The 13,629-nt window shown below is 44.7% G+C and overlaps 1 pseudogene; it reads left to right on the forward strand.

Annotated features, from left to right (window-relative positions):
* Positions 1–10,906: 10,906 nt before the first annotated feature.
* On the forward strand, positions 10,907–13,424 carry LOC114087744 (heterogeneous nuclear ribonucleoprotein M pseudogene; annotated as a pseudogene).
* The last annotated feature ends 205 nt before the right edge of the window (positions 13,425–13,629 follow it).

Here is a 13,629-nt window from a genome sequence, read left to right on the forward strand (position 1 = left end):
TCTGGAGTGTGATCCTAGGTGCTCCAAAACAGCCAAGCCATCTGGTCTTCAGTGCACAGAATTCTTTTAATGAAAACAAAGCCCTTCCATTCCTATTTAAAGAAAATAGGCTTCCTCCATCTTCTCTCTAAATCCTCCTTCTGTGTCACTACCCATCTTTACTTCCTGATGGCTACCTCCTAGGTCAAAGGCTACTATGCACGAGGGTTCCCAAGTCCTCCCCATCTCCCCAGGCTGCTCCTTCGCCAATCTTCTCTGTCTTGCGTTGTTCAGTTCTTTGGCGTCCATCTGCTTTTCTGCTTTTCTATTTTTCTATCAACTACAGAGAGAAATGTCTGACTACAAATTGAGGAACTATTTCTCTTGCAGTTCTGTAAGGTTTTTTTAAACATTTTTATTTGTAGATGGACACAATATCTTTATTTTGTTTATTTAGGGGTTTTTTTGTTGTTGTTTTTTTTAAATGTGGTGCTGGGGATCCAAACCAGTGCCTCACGCATGCTAGGCAAGCGCTCTATCACTGAGCTGCAACCCAAGCCCCAGTTCTGTAAGTTTTACTTCATGTATTTTGAAGTTCTGTTGGTAGGTGCTACATGCTACATTGTTCAGGGTTCTTCTGAGACAGGAAAAAAAAAAAATATATATATATATATATATATATATATATATATATATGAATTTTTTGAAGATATAAGGGACGCCTTAGGGGAATTGCCTCACATAATCATGGAGGCTGAGGAGTCCCATGGATTCCAGTCTTGGAAATCAGGGATCCTCCTTTCTCCAGTGTTGAAGATTAAACACCCAAGAAACCCTGAGGCAAGCACAAAAAGCAAGTTGTGAGGGAGAGAAGGAGGTGGCTGTGTCTTGCCTTTTTATAGATCCAGGTTTCCTCTCCCTCCCCACCTGCCTAAGGGCAGGAAAAGAGCAGCCCAGGTGGGTAATCATTAGCAACTCCGAGTTGGAGGATCATTCTGGAGGTGTTAGCAACCTATTTCCTTTTCTTTGATAATTAGCCAATCAGTCCTCGTCTCTCCCAGGGATCATTCACTGTCAGCGGTGACCACCTGTCCTCTGCCCCTGTCTCACCATGACAGGCTGTCTGCAAGCAAGAGACCCTGATATGACAGTAGCATGGCTCCATGCAAGTTCAAAGGTCCAGGAATGAGCCTTGGAGCCCAGATGCTGCAGAATCTGAGTTCTGATGTCCAGGGACAGGAAAACAATCATGTACCCAGCTGTTCTGTCCTGATCCCCAGCTGATTGAGTAATACCTGTCCAAACTGATGGCAGGTCTTCCCATTTAGTTCATTTAGGCTCACATGCCGATCTTCTCAGAAAACCCCTCACAGACACACCTAAAAATAATGTCTTATCAGTTCTCTAGGCTAATCCAATCAAGTTATCTGTTAAAATTAGCCACCACAATGTATAAATTAGAAGTGTTATGTTCTGGGCTGGGGTTAGGGCTCAGTGGTACAGCATTTGCCCAGCACATGTGGGGCACTGGGTTCAATCCTCAGTACCACATAAAAATAAATAAAACAAATGTATTGTGTCCATCTACAACTTAAAATAATTTTTTTAAAAAAGAAATATTCTTTTGATTTAAACCTAACCATATCAATAATCACATTAAATGTTAAAGCTCTAAATACACCAATTAAAAGGCAGAGATTGTCAAATGAATGAAAAACAAAAAACAAGACCCAACTCTATCCTACACAATAGAATTCTACTGAAAAATAAAGACATAATCAGTTAAAAGTAAAGGATAGAAAAATACACAATATTAACTCTGATTTTTAAATGATGGAAGGATGTATTGAAAGAAGGTCATTCTAAAGGGTTCCTAACAATTCTGAACAGTTTACCCTTTCACTTCCTTCTCATAAAACAGCCAAAGCAATCTTTAAATTCAGAGTTTTCCTTTCAATACAGTAAGACTAAGTTCATATGTTTGAATGCCTATTCCAACAACAAAGGGGATGGGAGAACAGTTATCAAGTTTTTGTCTGTCTGCTTTTAAACTTTTCTTTTTGTACTGGGAATTGAACCTGGGGTGCTTTACTTACTAAGATACTTTCTTTTTATTGTTCATTTGAGACAGAGTCTCACTAAGTTGCTGAGGTCAACCTCAAATTTGTGATTCTCCTGCCATAGTCTCCTGAGTGCTGGGATTACAAACATGTGCCACTGCACCTGGCTTAATTTTTTAATTCTTGAAAAGAAAGCTCATGAAATTCTTTTTTCAATACTAGGGATTGAACCCACAGTCTCATGCATGCTAGGCAAGCACTCTACCACTGAGCTACACCCTAGCCCTTTTTATTTTTATTTTGAGACAGGATCTTGCTATGTTGCTCAGGCTGGTCTTGAACTTGCCATCTTCCTGCCTCAGGCTCCGGAATAGCTGGAATTACAGCTGTGCACCACCATGCCTAGTAAAACATAATTTTTAAATCAGGGTGGTGGGCTGGGTGTCGTGGCACATACCTGTGTTCCTGTGACTCAGGAGATTGAGCCAAGAGGATAGTAAGTTTGAGGCTATTCTCAGCAACTTAGCCAGATCCTGTCTCAAAATAAAAAAACAAAAAGGGGTTGGGGATACAGCTCAGTTGGGAGAGTGCTTGCCTCACGTGCACAAGGCCCTGGGTTCAATCCCCAGCACCACCTAAATAAATTAAAAGGACTAGAGTATCTTTGGGTTCAATCTCCAGTACTACAAATAGAAGAGAGAGAAAAAGAGACCACCATTATGTTTTTTTTAAAACTGGGGTGGGGGGAAGCACAGCAGGGAGTGTGAGCATGGAGTACTAGGACCCTGGCACATTCTAAGAGCAGGATCACGAAAATAGGAGGAGGGAGGGAGTGGAACTGAGAACCCAGTGCCAGGAGTCCTCTTGTTCATGGCCCCCACCCACCCACGGAAGATTCTTCTAGAGCAATAAAGCAAACACCCGGAGCACAGGCCCTGGCACCTCACCACAAAACCTGACTCTTGGCATTGGAGGGGGCCATCGTCATAAAACCAGCTGCCTCTTTCTCTGCAAAAGGGAAGTATCCCCTGGAGGAGCCCCGATGACATCCACAGAGCCCTGGCCCCACTTCACCCCTTCACTCCTCAGGAAATCATCAGCCACAAAAAAACAACAAAAAAAGAAAACTGACACCAGAGGAAACCGTCCAAGGAAGAGAAGTCAGGTCTCCATTCACTGATCTCAGAAACATTCACTGTTATTTCATCCATAAGAACAGGATGCTAGGGGGCTGGGGTTGTGGCTCAGTGGTACAGCGCTTGCTTAGCATCTGTGAGGCAGTGGGTTTGATCCTCAGCACCACATAAAACTAAATAAAGGTACTGTGTCTATCTACAACCAAAAAAAGCTAAAAAAAAAAAAGAATAGGATGCTATAAAAAAAGATTAGAAAGCTCTTAAATATAAGATTTTAAATAAAATATTTTAAAGTTTTAAATAAAATTTATTTTTAAAAAATAAAGAGGATTGGAATATAGAGAAACTGTTTCAGAGCATAACAGAGATTGAATACAAATAAAAGGGGGCCGTGGACTAGAAGACAAAGACCCAGACAGAGCCTCACGGGAGGAGGCCAAACCTCTGACAGATAAGAGATCCTCGGAGGAGGAAACAGAAACACATGAGCAGAAATCATCTCTAAAAACTATGAAATGAAACTTCCCAGGACTGAAAGGAGACATGAATTTACAGATTTAAAGGGCCTAACAATTGTCAGATAGAATTAGGAACTAATTCTAATTAGGAACACACATCCCGGAGAAGTTTCCTGATATCAGGCCAGGCATGGTGGCGCATGCCTGTAAGCCCTGCCTCTGAAGCGGGAGAATCAGAAACTGGAAGCCAGCCCCAGTGACTTAGAGAGACCCTGTCTCAAAATAAAAATAAAAAGTACTGGGGTTGTAGCTCAGGGTTAGAGCACCTAGCATGTGTGAGACCCTGAATTTAACCCCTGGTAGCACACACATGCACACACACACACACCATCTTCTTTCCATTTCAGCTGCTGACTTTATTCATGTGCAGTAGCACATGCCTGTAATTTCAGTGGCTTGGGAGGCTGAGGCAGAAGGAAGGTGCTAAGCAACTCAGTGAGACCCTGCCTCTAAATAAAATGTTAAAAAGGGTCGGGGTCATGTCTCAATGGTTAAGCAGCACTGCCCCTGAGTTCAATCCCTGGTACAAAAGAAAAAAAGAAAAAGAAAAGATTAAAAACATCCAGAAAGGGAAGAACACGAGATCATGTAGACCAACAGGTGCCTCTTCTCCACTCCCTTCCCAGTACTTCTCAGAGCACGTGACTGTTACTAACTTGGACATACTTTCTTCTGACTCCTTCATTAGAGAGATCTCACCCAGGTCGTCCTCTGCTGCACATGCAGGGTCGGGGTAAATTACAAGTAAACTATAGGTCTGCATTTTACCTGGGGGCGAGCAGGGAAGACAGGAATCACCGGGGCTCCTTGGCTAGCTGGCAAGTCCACTTTGACCGCGCTGCGGAACAAACGTCTGCTGCCTCAGCAAGTTCAAGTGCCTGAGGGTGGAGGGGAAAGGACGCAACAGGGGAAACAGGGTCAGGTGCCAAGGTTGTCAGGGGTCAAGGTAACAGGTCTTACACCACCTGGCAGCTACACAGCCGAAGGGCACTCGTGGGAGGCCTCAGTCCAGAAGCTGCATTTGGAGAGCAAGTGGAATTAACTCAAAGTGCAGGGGGTCACTGGAGTCTGGGGGGAGATGAGGGCACAGCAGGGAGGGCAGTGGGACAAGGAGGAGACTTGGGAGCCCCGGAGCAGCCAGTTCCTTAGTCACCCTGTCCATCCAGACCCAGTGGGCCCTGCTCTGCTTAAGCTCAAGGTTAGGTCAGCAGTGGACACTCAGCCCAGACCCCTCTGCAGAGACTCACGGCCACTCACCTTCCCTCCCTGCTCCCTGGGCTGCTGTCGGTCACTGTTCTCAGCCATAACTTACTCTGCCGGTTCCAATTCCAATGGCAGGGAAAGAATGACAGGTTCACCCAGCCTCCGCCCCTCCACCGTGAGGAGCAATCTTCCTGTCTTATTTCCTCTTTCCATTTCAGCTGCTGACTTTATTCACTCCCCAAAGACCAAACCACAAAACCAGAGCAGTGTGCGAGGGCCAAGGTCAAACAGAATTCAGCGCCGCTCAAGGCGTGCACCTTCAGTCCACGGGCAGCTGGATCCATGGAGCACACCCAGCAGGCCAGGCAGGAGAACTGGACAAGCGTGAAATGACGACAGGAACCTTAGGAGCCACAGGAGGTGATTCTATCAACCTGTGTCGAGGAAGACAGTCCTAATTCAAACGCAATAATGACCCCACAGTTCTACTCCTGGGGATATATCCAAGAGGATTGAGAGCAGGCGCTCGAATATGAATGCGCTGTTGATGAACCCACAGCAGCGTTATCACAACAGCCAAGAGGTGGGAACAGCCCATTTGTCCGTCTACAGAGAAATGGAGAAACAAAATGTGATGTCTCAGGACGATGGAACCCAAGCTACATAAAACATTCAGGTACTTCTACAGTGTGGATGAACCTCCAAGGAAAAATTGTGCCAAGTCATAGAAACCAGACACAAAAGGTCACATATTGAATGACGTCGTGCGTGTGAAATTGCATGATGTTTTTAAGATTCATCCACGTTGTAGCATGTACCAGTCCTTCGTTATATACCTCCTGGTGCCCTGCTGTACCCACCTGATCAGATTGGTGGTTGCCAGGGCCCAGGGGGAGAGAAATGAGGAGTGAATCCTTAATAAGCAGGGGGGTTCTTTTGGGGTGATCAAAATATTTTGGAACTACATTGATGTGGTTGTGGAACACTATGAATGTGTTAAATGTATTAAATGCTACTGAACCGTGTGCTTTAATGTGGTTGATTTTATTTTACCACAGTTTAAAAGTGGCTAACTCTGTGTTATGTGAATTTCATCTTAATTTTTTTTAAATGTAACGCTAAAGAGTCTTCTAAGGCGCGTAACCAAAGAGGAGAAAAGGAGCTCACAGCCTGAGGCTGCAGCTAGGAAGGAGGAGGCAACAGAGGGACTCAGCCGGGGGACCCGGACACCCCTGCTGTTCCTCTCTAACCACTCACAGAGGAAGAGAAATCGCCAAGCGATGGCACTCCCAGGGTTCCTGAGCACCAAACTGGAGGAGGTGGAGGACAAGAGACACCCCCTGCTCTGCCTCCCTCCGAACCCTTCAGTAAAGATGCAAAACCACCAACACCTGTGGGCAATGGGGGGGGGGGGTTGCTGGGAAACTGAGGAGACTGAGCTCTGTGACTGGGTTGGCACAGCGAGGGACACACGTAGACTCGGAAGCCAGGATCCAGGAAAGAGTGATTGATAACTGAGTTCTATAAAAAAGAAAGCTCCATTTAGTCTGAAATTATAACAGGGCCCAACCCCTTATTACAACCTTCAAGACCATTGGCCAGAGGCAAGTGAGAAAGCACCAACCAGGAGCAAACACAAGTGCGTCAGCTTATGGGCACAGCAAGTGGCATGGAAGAAAGAAAAGGAAGCCAGGCATTGTGGTGCACACCTGTAATCCCAGCGACTCAGGAAGCTGAGGCAGGAGCATCGCAAGTTTGAGGCTAGCCTCGGCAACTAAGTGAGTGACTTAATGAGACCTTGTCTCAAAATTAAAAAAAAAAAAAAAAGGACTGGGGATGTGGCTCAGTGGGTTCAATCTCTAGTGCCAAAGAAAAGGAAAAAAGAAGAGAGAGAGGGAAATTCTGAAGGCTCTCTCTCTCCACCCCAAAACAGCTCCTAGGAAAGAGCTCAGGCATGATGGGCTCCCTCAGAACAGCCCTCCCACTGGGACCAACAAGGCTCCAAGAAAAGGCCACCGGCACCCAGCACCCCTCCCAGCTTGGGGCTCCTCTCTGCAGTTCCCGCCACCTGCTAAGCTTTTCCCTGGAGCATCAAATGGTTCTTTCTTCCTTTACTTGGTTTCTGCTCAAATGTCAGCTCCTCAGAGAGGCCTCCTCCCCTACCTAGGAGACCTGAAGATTCACCTGCTGCTCAACCACGGACACCTGGTGCCCGCTGCAAGGCATCCCCCCAACTCCACTTCCCACCAAAGAGACTGCACAAGAACCAGCTGAAATCTAAGGGTTAGCCCTGTGGACACAACAAGAAGTGATCGACCCGCTTTCCCAGGGAGTCGCAAAATCAGAGGGACCACAGGGCCATAGTGGTCTGTCCTCCCCTGAACCTTAAAGCAACCGTTCCAGCCACTGATGCTCTAAACAGAGAATTACGCTGTTCATATCCCACCCTCCACAACAAATGCCAAGGGGAGGTTCAAACAGTGCTCAGGGACGCAGGTGCTATGTCTGACTCTAGAATGACCCTCAGAGGCCCACGTGTAACAGTCCTCAGCTTGGTGCTGGGGTGGGGGGCAGTACTTAAGAGCTGGGGGCCTACTGGGAGGTCTTTAGGTCATGAGGGGCCTTCCCAGAGTACACAGTGGTATCCCAAACCCTTTCTCCTTTTTGCTCCCCGCCATGAAATGAGTAGATCTGTCCTGCCATGTGCTTCTGCCTCCACAGGCCCAAGAACCTTGGGCCAACAGACCCCAGACTGGAAGTCCAGTAGCCAAAATGAACCTTCTCTGTTTCTAAGTTGATCATCAAGTCCAGTAGCCAAAAGTTACAGTGACAGAAAGCTGACACACTAGGAAGAGAGATTCCAACAGACACCCCACGTCTCCATCACCTCTGAAAGTGAGCCAGGCTCCTTTGCCACCTATCCCTCCTTTCTCCCCCACCCCCAGTAACTACTGTGCCGCTCCATTTATATAGAGCTCTAGACAACGCAAACAGGAGTGATTTCACTTTGTCACTTCTCATGTGTTATGCCTTGTGTTCATTTTTCTTGCCTATTGTGAGATCCATAACCCTTTAACCCTGCTGGATGGAAGTGTTGGAAGCGAGCATGTTTATTGCAAATCTGGGGGAACAACTTGGTCTTTCACCTTCTGCCTGATGTTCGTCAGTATCCTTAGAGAAGACCAAATGAAGGATGGAGGTCACCAATTCCTGGCTATACGATAATGTCTTTCTGTTGACTTGTCACATGAATAATAACTTGGCTGGGTATAGAAAGTTGGATGAGATAGCACCCCTCAATCAAAGCCCTCAACAGACATTGTCGCATTTTCTTCTTCCTTTTAAAATGGCTAAGAACTCTGAAGTCAGACTAATGTTTCCCTAGCAGACAATCAATTTCAACCATATTCCTTTTAACCTTGTCTTGCAATAATTTTACTCAGAGTTTATAGTTCCTTATTTTTGTCCTGAATAATAAAGGACTCCTTTGATGAACAAATATATGCCTTCCTTTATTTCCAGAAGTTCCATTTTTATTTTACAGTTTAACTTTTTTCCTATTCAATTTTCTCCACCATATTTTTTAGGGCTACAAACTAGCTGTACCTTAGTTATTTGGTCTGTCTATCCCCCATATTGAGAATTGCTCTTCCTTGGGTGGAAATGTTTGTTATCTTTATAGTAGTGATGGTTTCACAGGGGTGTGGCTCTGTGTGTGTGTGTGTGTGTGTGTGTGTCTACATAAACTTCCAAACTCCACATTTATATATGTGCAGCTGCAATATAATTAGAAAAATCTACTTGAAGATGGAATCTGTTTGAAATTAAAATAAATAACTCAGAAGTGAGGAAGTCATACAGTGAATAATCATCATTGAACATTGAACTTGTTACATAATAGTGACACCTAAATAATGCAGAAATTAAATTCTAAGGCTATAATCAATATGATTCCTGGGAAAGAGAGGAGTATTTAATTATTTTTAATTGGTAATGACATAGAGTAGGACAAAGCTCCAGGAGAAGCAAAGACAATCGAGGGAGAGAAAACAGAGAGGGCTAGTTATGCCCTCGAAATTGGTACACCGTGAGAGACACACTCAGCACACTACTGAAAGTTGCAGAGTAATTACTAGTCCAAGGCCGGGGGCTGCAGGTCTCCCTGACTCAAGGGAAAAGAAGTCAACATCAGAAAAGGGGGAAACCAAAGACATAGCAAGAACACCTTAAAAAGACAGACTCACCCCCCTTCCCTTCCCGATGAAGGCAGTCCAGTAATACAGTCAGACAGACTTAATAAAAGCCAAAAATATGCATAGTGAATTGAAAAAAACAAAATCTAAATGCATACTTATTTATTAAAAGCAAGTTAGAAAAGCTGAAAAAAACTTAGAAAAGCTGAAAGGCAAATTAAAGCAAAATTAGAGGCAAAATGATGGTACCTAAATCCAAAGATAAAGTAAGTGATATTCATCTCCAAGGAAGCTGGCTTCAAGGAAAACTCATCAGGTTATGTACAAGAGTCACTTGTTCTGATAAACTTTATCATTCACAGGAAAACACTATTTCTCAGGAACCAGAATAAATGACAGAAACACATTAACAGCAAGATATATAAACTCAATTCCTTCAGACCTAATCATCAAACAAGATGGTCTGAACAACAGGCTAACCAAGACTGAGCACCTACATGTATATCTAATCCTATGCCCTGAAAAGAGAGAGAAAATACAGTGCACTGTCTTTTTAAAAGCAGCAAAAGACTTACAGTTTTACGATATGTGGGATCGGGAGGAAAACCTCAGTGAATACTTAGAAGTGAAATACAAGCCACATTCTCAACCTGTAATAAAACTAAAATTAATAAAGTCGAAGCAAAAACATTAATAGTCAACCTATTGGAAATGTAAAAAAATCTTGTTTTTCCTTATTTTAAAGAGGAAATCCAAGGACGACTGCAACCCCTCTAGGAAATTACAATAATGAGGATATTACGTGTCAGAACCCCACGGGAGAGGGGCAGAGCTGAGGGCAAAATAATCATCACATCCTCGAACACTTGGTGGAATGCAAAAACTAATCAAGCATTTTGGGGGAAACTTGGAAAAATTAGTACAGAACTTAAAGAAGACAGAAAGGGGAAACACAGCAAGAACTGATAATGAATTCAGGATTTATTTTCTTATTGAAAAACCGGCCACAAATAAGCTTGATCTTTTTTCTAAAGGTAGGGAATGGGGGAGCACAAATACATAAAACTAGGATTAAGCACCGAAATAATCACAAGACAATGCTTAGGCAACTCTGCTAGTTAAGGATCTTGTAAGAAAGTCTCTCTTACTTACTAAAACTGCCGAGGAAGTGACAAAAAAAAAACTAGCAGGTCTTGGTAAACACTGGAAAAGGTGACAGTGACTATTCCCAAGCTGATTCGATGGCAAGTTTTTCAACTTTCAGAAGGCAGGTGCTACCAGATGCAGTAGCGCACATCTGTAACCCGACAGCTTGGGAGCCTGAGGCAGGAGCATCAAAAGTTTGAGGACAGCCTCAGCAACTGAGCAAGACCTTGTCTCAGGAATGTGGCTCAGTGGTGGAGGGCTTGCCCAGCATGTGCAAGGCCCTGGTTTCAATCTCCAATACTACCAAAAATAAAAATACATAAATAAAAATGTTTTAAAAACTGGAAAGATGCTTTTAAGTAGAATATAATGTGGTGAAATTTCTTTAAAATGATAACATACTGTATGGACATGTGTGGACACTTACACACACATTAAAACCAATCAAACACAAAGCCCAGACGGAGAAAATGGCAGCAGGGGTCGAAGTGGCAGCAGAGGTGGCAGTGAGGGAGCGCAAAATGCAGTAGGAGAGAGGTGGCCCAGCGTGCCCAGGGGCAACAGGGCTCCGGGCAGGAAAGGTGAAGGAGAACGACCTACTCAGAATGAAAGGAGAAGGGAGACAAACCTAAAAAGAGGAGGCAATCGCTTTGAGCCATATGCGAATCCAACTGAAAGATACAGAGCCTTCCTCACAATCGTACCTTTTGATGTGAAATGGCAGTCACTTAAAGACCTGGTTAAAGAAAAAGTTGGTGAGGTAACATAGGTGGAGCTCTTAATGGACGCTGAAGGAAAGTCAAGGGGATGTGCCATTGTTGAATTCAAGATGGAAGAGAGTATGGAAAAAGCTGCTGAAGTTCTAAACAAACACAGTCTGAGTGGAAGGCCACTGAAAGTCAAAGAAGATCCTGAGGCTGAACACGCCAGGGGAGCAATGCGAAAGGTGATGGCTACGACTGGTGGGATGGGTATGGGACCAGGTGGCCCAGGAATGACTAATATCCCACCCAATATCCTAAATAATCCTAACATCGCAAATGAGATGATCCACCCATTACAGGTGGAAGACTTGGAAGCACAGTATTTGTAGCAAATCTGGATTATAAAGTTGGCTGGAAGAAACTGAAGGAAGTTTTTAGTATGGCTGGGTGTACTGGTTGGAGCAGACATTCTGGAGGATAAAGATGGAAAAGTCGTGGAATAGGCACAGTGACGTTTGAGCAGTCCATCGAAGCTGTGCAAGCTATATCTATGTTTAACAGCCAACTACTATTTCTTTAAAGCTTTTTTTTTAACCTTTATTTTATTTATTTACTTTTATGTGGTGCTGAGGATGGAACCCAGTGCCTCATAAGAGCTAGGCAAGCGCTCTACCACTGAGCCACAACCCCAGCCCTCCAACTGCTATTTGATAGACCAATGCAGACAAAATGGATGAGAGGGCCTTACCAAAGGGAGACTTTTTCCCTCCTGAACGTCCACAGCAACTTCCCCATGGACTTGGTGGTATTGGCATGGGATTAGGACCAGGAGGGCAGCCTATGGATGCCAATCACCTGAACAAAGGCATTGGAATGGGAAACATAGGGCCTGCAGGAATGGGAATGGAAGGCATAGGATTTGGAATAAATAAAATGGGAGGCATGGAGGGACCCTTTGGTGGTGGTATGGAAAACATGGGGCGATTTGGATCTGGGATGAACATAGGCCGAATAAATGGTGGAGGTGGAGGCAGTATCCCTGGGATCAAAAGGATAGGCCCTGGCATTGACCGCATTGAGGGTGCTGGCATGGAGCGCATGGGTGCTGGCATGGAGCGCATGGGCACAGGCCTGGGTCATAGCATGGATCGAGTGGGCTCCGAAATCGAGCACATGGGCTCCGTTGAGCGCATGGGCTATAGCATCAAGCGTATGGGCCAGACCATGGAGCACACTGGCTCTGGTGTCGAGCACATGGGTGCCGGCACGGGTTTCGGCCTGGAGTGCATGGCCGCGCCCATCCACCGTGCAGGCCCCACAATTGAGCGCATGGGCCTGAGCATGGAGCGCAAGGTGCCCGCAGGTATGGGGGTGTGGCCTGGAGCGCATGGAAGCTAATAATCTAGAGCGCATGGGCCTGGAGAGAATGAGCCAACAGCCTGGAGCCCATGGGCCCAGCGATGGGCCCAGTCCTGGACGCTGGCATTGAGTGCATGGGCCTTGCCATGGGTGGTGGCGGTGGTGTCAGCTTCGATCGTGCCATTGAGATGGAATGTGGCAACTTTGGAGGAAGCATCGCAAGCCATGCTCCTGGGGTGGCCAGAAAGGCCTGCCAGATATTTGTGAGAAAACTCCCATTTGATTTTACATGGAAGATGCTAAAGGACAAAGTCAACGAATGTGGCCACGTGCTGTACGCCAACATCAAGATGGAGAATGGGAAGTCCAAGGGGTGCCGTGTGGTTAAGTTTGAGTCGCCAGGGGTGGCTGAGAGAGCCTGCCAGATGATGAATGGCATGAAGCTGAGTGGCTGAGAGATAGATGTTTCAATAGAAATGCTTAAGCAGTTGCCTTTTTTAAACATCAATTCCAGACCTGAATTTGTATTTCTTCTTGTTAACCATTTTAGTTTGTTGGCTAATTTAACAAATTTAATTTGTTGGCTAGGGACTAATGAATAATGTGTTGACAGTGATTTGATGTTTAAAAAATTCAGTTGCTTTTTGGGGTAATTTGAATTACTTTTTTTAATGACTGGGGTTCCATTTGACTGTTTGCATTGAGCCGCAATGTGCACAATTTTTTATGTAGTTGTGGCATCTTGTTGACATCGAATATGACTTTGATAATAAATACCAGTTCCTGAAAAAAATTAAAAAAATAAAACCAATCAAGAGCATGTCTACTCTGTTGTTGAGCAATATCCTGGAAGAGTCGGACTATAAAATGAACAAGATAAGGAAAATAAGTGGTTGAAATTAAGAGGGGAAATTATATTTATTTTCTCATTCTATGACTGCATGCCTAGAAAAATCTAGTTCAATAAAAATGACTGATTAAAGAATAGACAGATAAGCAGACAGACAAGATAGATAGATAGGAGAGATCATAGGTAGGTAAGGTAGACAGACAGGTGCTTAAAAAGCTTTCATATTGCCAGGTGCTATGGTGCACACCTGCCATTCCCAGAGACTTGGAAGGCTGAGGCAGGAGGATCATGAATTCAAGGCCAACCTCAGCAACTTATTGAGGCCCTCAGCAAGACCATGTCACAAAATAAAAAGGGTTAGAGGTGTAGCTCAGTGGTAAAGTGCCCTTAGTTAAATCCATGGTTAAAAAATAAACAAAAATGCTTTCATGTAATGCCGCAGTCTGGCTGGGCACAAATCACTAGCCACTGAAGCAGGAAC

The sequence above is a fragment of the Marmota flaviventris genome, chromosome 8 (genome assembly GCF_047511675.1).
Source record: "Marmota flaviventris isolate mMarFla1 chromosome 8, mMarFla1.hap1, whole genome shotgun sequence".
Classification (NCBI taxonomy): domain Eukaryota; kingdom Metazoa; phylum Chordata; class Mammalia; order Rodentia; family Sciuridae; genus Marmota; species Marmota flaviventris.